Raw genomic sequence first — 6,000 nt, forward strand, 5'->3', positions numbered from 1 at the left:
ACCTGAGCCTGCCATTTACTGGCTGTGTGATCTTGAGTGAGTTGCATAACATCTGTCTGCCTCTATTTCTGCATCCGTAAAATGGGCTAGCAATAGTGCCACAATAATTATGTCCGTCTTCAGGGTTGTCAGGGTTAAATGAGATAGTGTAGAGAAAACACTTGATATAGTGCCTAGTACTTAAGAAGCACTCAGGCGAGGCCAGGTTATGTATCTTTGTAATTTGCACAATGGGCTGGCTCATTCTCATTGGTGAACACACACATTGGTGCTTGGAAACAAGAAGAACCGGCCAACCTTCCCTCTCCTCCTGCCCGCCTCCCCACAGCCCTTCTATCTCAAGTGTTTGCTCTTCCCTCCCCTTCCTCCTCAGCTATCTTATACTATCCCAATATTTGAAGAATGCGGGGTTGTAAAAATTTATAGGGTTCCCATATACCTATATAGCATCCAATTTACTGCAGGCCTTCAGGAAATTGTGTTCAGTAAGTACTTCTTAACTCAATCAAAAATCAAGTCATCCAATTGGATAAATGACTAGCCGCCCAGCTGGCTGAAGCAGCCACACACACACGCACACTCAGGGGAGCAATACTGCTAAACTCCTTCAGGCTTACCTTTGGATACCTATTCATCCTAAGTCCAGACCTTGAGACCTTAAGGACACCTGTGGCCTTCCCAAAGAACAGCTTTGGTGGTAAGATGTGCAGGTCCCCTCAGACTAAAATAATCCTAGACACAGCAGCCCCTCTCAGCTCAATTGGCCATGCCACGTTCATTGTCTTCCTGGATTCTCTTCTGCAGAGAACTGAGGGCTGCGAGGTTCAGTGATCTTCTTCCTAAGTGAAGGCCCTGGATGGACTCACATCGAAGCTGTTTGTTCTAAAACCTGCATTGTGTTGCCACTTGAAAAGATCTGTCCAAATTGCCACCCTAGTTAGAGCTATAAGTCTGGGTTAAGTCTTGCCACTCCATTAGATCCCTGTTAATAAAACATGCGAAATACACATTTTATCTGAAAGGGATTCACCTCTGACTTAATGGCTAAAATTAGTTTGTAGATAAGATAGCTGTTACCTAAGGGTGAGCATTTATCTATATGAGCATCTTTGGGTGTAAGTGTGAGGGAGGGTAGAGCAGGCTGACAGCTGTCCACCAGAATATATTTCCTCCTTTTTCACTCTAAAAGAGTTGTATTGGGCACCCATTTGTTTCCTAGGCTCCCTCGTGTTAGCTGAGACAGGGTGATGAAGTTCCTACCATCTGAATGTGGGTAGAGTGACGTAGGGGACTTCCAAGCCCAGGGCCACCTGAGGGCGATGAGCATGTCACCTCAATGCTCCCACCCTCCTTTTCTTTTTTTTAATATTTTATTTATTTCTTTATTTCTAGGAGAGAGAGAGAGACAGCGTGAGCAGGGGAGGGTCAGAGAGAGAGGGAGACACAGACTCTGAAATAGGCTCCAGGCTCTGAGCTGGCAGTCAGCACAGAGCCCGACGCGGGGCTCGAACCCACGAACCGCGAGATCATGACCTAAGCGAAAGTCAGACGCTTAACCGACTAAGCCACCCAGTCGCCCCTCCTACCCTCCTTTTTATTGGCTGCAAACAGACACAGCAACAGCTGCCCCCATGAGAATGAGGGCCATGTCTTGAGGGATGGAGGGAGCCTGGGTCACTGACTCTCTGCCCGAAGCAGAGCTATCTCCTGACCAGGAAGCCTGTCTCCAATGTTTTATGAGAAAGAAAGAAACTTGGAACTTCTTCAAGCCACTGGGTTACTGTGGGGTCTCTTTGTTACAGCAGCCAACCTAGCTGTTAGAATTAAATGAGTCTGCCCACAGGAACTGCTCAGCACAGGGCCTGGCACATGGTAAATGTTCAGTAAATGTTAGTCCCTACTAGGACTGTATTTGTGTCTCAGAACCCTGCATTCTTCTCTGACTCTCTCAGTGGGGAACTCAGGAGTGATTTTCAGAAGGGCTCTACTGGGCATGAGCTGTCCTGTTCTGGTGCCCAGGTGACCAAGTGAGACCAGGAGCAGGCACCTGCCCCACTACTTCATGAAACGCTGAGAGTCTTCAGGCCAGGGGAGTCTGGAGGACTTGGTTGGGTTTGCTGATATCAGGAGGCAGCTTCTGGAGACCTTCACACCTGGTGGAGGGGCCCCTGTGAGGCAGATGGGAGGACAGTGAGCAGAACCCAGTGGACAACACAAGGGGGCTTGTGCGAGAAGCCTCTAGGGGTCCCCAGCAATCACTCGGTAGGACTCTGGGTTGGGTAAGAAGCACTGTAATAGCTAGTGGGGGCAAACACTGGTGAAATATGGGTGACACCTGTAGTTGTGAGCCCCTCTATAGACAAGTAAGGCTGAAAAACTTGGCTTTCCTTAAAACAAAGTTACCCCAAAGTAAAAGTCTCCTATGTAAGGGGCAGCTATGGTATTTTACCCATCTTATGTTTGGGAGGAAGGCTACTACTGTGCTCTTAACGTTCTTGTGCCGTTCCTTACTGGCATGGAACTATCTAGAGTCTCCTCCCACCCATATTTTCAACAGTATACTTCTTTTTTTAAAAAGTTCATTTATTTATTTTGAGAGAGAGTGAGAGAACAAGAGTGAGCATGAGTGGGGGAGGGGCAGAGAGAGAGAATCCCAAGAAAGCTCTGCACTGTCAGTGCAGAGCCCCATGTGGGGCTCGAACTCACAAGCTGTGAGATCATGACCCTGTACTGAAATCAACAGTCAGTCACTTAACTGACTGAGCCACCTAGGTGCCTCTCAAGAGGATATTTCTTTCTTTCTTTCTTTTTTTTTTTTGTTTGAGTCTCTGCTTTTATTTATTTATTTATTTTTTTACAAATAGTTTATTGTCANAAGAGGATATTTCTATATACATGTATGTGCATACATATGTATGTATGCATGCATGCATATATTTTCAGTTTTTCACTTTGAACAAACTATAGACATAAGAAGTTGCATAAAGAATCCAGAGAACTACAACAGATTCACTGCCTCCAGTCATGGCACCTTACTGACTATAGGGTATCATCAAAATCAGAAAATTCACATTGGCCCGATACAATCAACCACACCATGGACCTTCCTTGGATTTCAACTGTTTGTGCAAATACTTATTTTTGGTATGTCTTTGTGCATAACTCAATGATATTTTATCCCACGTATAGATTTCTATGCCACCCCCACCTCATCTAAATATCTTTTGCCTCATAGCAGGCATGAGAAGGTTTAAAACCTACCATGCAGTGAGGAAGAGCGTGAGGCCTGTCTTCAGAAAGACCTGGTTGCAAATCCTGGCTTCTGCACTGAGGAGCTACGTGACTCCAGGCAGGAATAATGTCTTCATCCTTCTGAGCCAGTTTCCCCATCTGTAGAATGGGGCTGATAAAAATATTACCTGCTCCCTGGATTGTCTTAAAGATTAGATGAGCTCATTCCTAGCAGAGTACGTGTACTATGTTCTGCCATGATCAGTATCCTCGTGTCGGTGCCTTTTGACTTTACAACTCAGGATTGTTGACTCAGCTTCTGTAATAATTAATAAAGAAAAAAAGTAGGGGAACTTGCACGTGAGGTACGCAGCTATCCTTCTCAGCTCCCCTCCCTAGGACACTTGCCTGTGATAGCTCCACGTCAATGTCCCTGCCATCGGCATCGCTGACTCATGTTCCACTGTGCCCCTCCAAAGAGAGGCCATGGAAGGGGAGCGCCTCAGAGGCACCATGTGACTCTGCCTCAACTTCCCTTATCTTTCCAAGGATCTTTGCAAAAACTCTCCCCTGCCTTGTATATCAGCTCTACTACCTTCCCCCTTATTTTTTAAATTATAGTCAATGGAAGCAACTCATGCTGTGTGTATAATGAGACCATAATATATGGAAGTATATATGTGCAAACCAGGATTTTATTTAAGAGGAACTTGGTTGGAGAGAGATAACTGTACCCATATGGACATCTATTTCTCTGTCCCTGTTGGTCTGTCTTATCAGACTGTAAGTTCTTTGAGGGCAAAGATTCTTTAAATTCTTGAGGCACATTTTGGGCACCCACCCATGCTAATCTTCCACACAAATAATGACAGCTTCCATTGATTGCATGTCTCCTGTGTCCTTGTCACAGTACTTAAAACCCAAATTCATTTAATGTCCTGCCCCGTAAGTATTAGGATGATCTCCATTTCATGGATGCAGAAGGTGAGGTTCAGCATGATTAAATGACCAGCAAGAACCAGGTCTGTGTTCTTCCCAGAACTGTGCGCTCTCACTGTGACATGTGGCCTCTCCACTCACATCTGCTTGATTAATAACATGAAACCCTTTATCCTGCTCCATGGGATAATATAAAATAATGTTATGCACCTCTGTCTTGTTCACATCACAGGATTTTTTACTGAGGATCCAATGACCCACTGATGGGGACTGCCCACTGCCCCCAATGCACTGTAAACAGCAAACACATGTGAAGAGAACTGCCACCCTCCACTCCTTGTGAGATAGACACCTTTGACTTTTACTTCTCTTTTATCCCACATGCTGTCAGTCCCTAACCCCATCCTGCAATGCTCTCTTGGCAAATAGGAGGAAATATATTCATATTGACCTTGTCGAGAACTGTCTTAGTTGCAGCCACACAGGGCATTTAATTTTAAACACAGTCTCAGTGAATGCTCACACTAACCTTATGATATTGGTGTTATTCTCATACTTATTTCATGTATGGAAAAACCAAGGCTCAAAGAGAGTAAAGTGACCTGCCTAACATCTCACAACTGGCAGATTTGGGTTTTGAACCCAGGTCTGACTCCAGGTCCAGTGCTATTAAACAAAAGTCTGTATATTTTCAACATTTTAAGATTCAAAATATATAAAAAGGAAGTCAGTGGTGACTGTCTTGTCTTTTGGCTTCTTGGTTCTCTTCCTCAGAGACAATATTATCATTTCTTCAGTGTTCTTCCAGAGTTATTCCAAGCATTTCAACTAGATATGGGAGTAGATGGCTTTTCCTCACTTTCCCCACAGTCTTCTGTACTCTGCTGCCTTCACTTAACAATCGACCTTGAGGTGTTTTCATAATTAGTTTATAGAAACATCTTCATCTGTTTCTATAGTTGCCTAATATTCTGTGGTGTGGATGGACCATAATTTCTTGAACAGATGAATGGATATTTAGATTGTTTCCAATTTCTGTTGTGTGGCGAATAACCTTACACTTAGGTCATTTTGCACATATGTGAGCATATCTGTAAAAATAAAAATCACTGAAGCCAAGATTTGGGGTCAAGGGGATGTGTATTTAAAAATTTGAGTTATTAGAGCACTTTGCTCTCTGTAATGGTTGCATCGATTTACATTTCCCCAGGGCTCCTTCCTCTGCATGACACCATCTCAGAATAGGTGTGAAACTCGGAAAGCCAGGTGTGCTGCTGGGATACATTTGTTCTGCCCTGCGTGCCGCAGGCATAACTAGGCTTCAGGTCTTCTTGCACCCCACCCTTCCCTCTCTCAGAGGGTCACTAGATATTGCCACTGGGAAGAGGGGAGATATTTCCTTCAAACAGAAGACACAAGTGTATCTGTTTATAAGTGACTCACGCCCAGAGCATCAATGAACCCTAAGATACTTGGCAGACCCCATGGGAAGCTCACAGATGGCGGTGGTGCTGGAGGCAGGCAGCAGGCTTCAGTTAAATATTAATAATGTTAAACATTTACTGTGCATTTTTTTCAGTGCTGGGAACTGTGCTAAGCACCTTACATGGATTACCTTGTTGAAGCCTCCAGACAACAGGTACTGTCATTCTACCCGTTTTAAGGATACAGAAATGGAGCTAATGGGATTGAGTAAGTTTTGTAAGACCACATAATTAGCAAATGGCACCGCTGGGATTTGAGCCCTCATTGTTTGATTTCACACTCAATCACTACACTGAACCACAGCTCTTAGGAGAGCCGAGAACAATCATCCTGACTCCTCCCTTC

Source organism: Crocuta crocuta, unplaced genomic scaffold (assembly GCF_008692635.1).
Source record: "Crocuta crocuta isolate KB4526 unplaced genomic scaffold, BGI_CrCroc_1.0 scaffold44, whole genome shotgun sequence".
Taxonomy (NCBI): domain Eukaryota; kingdom Metazoa; phylum Chordata; class Mammalia; order Carnivora; family Hyaenidae; genus Crocuta; species Crocuta crocuta.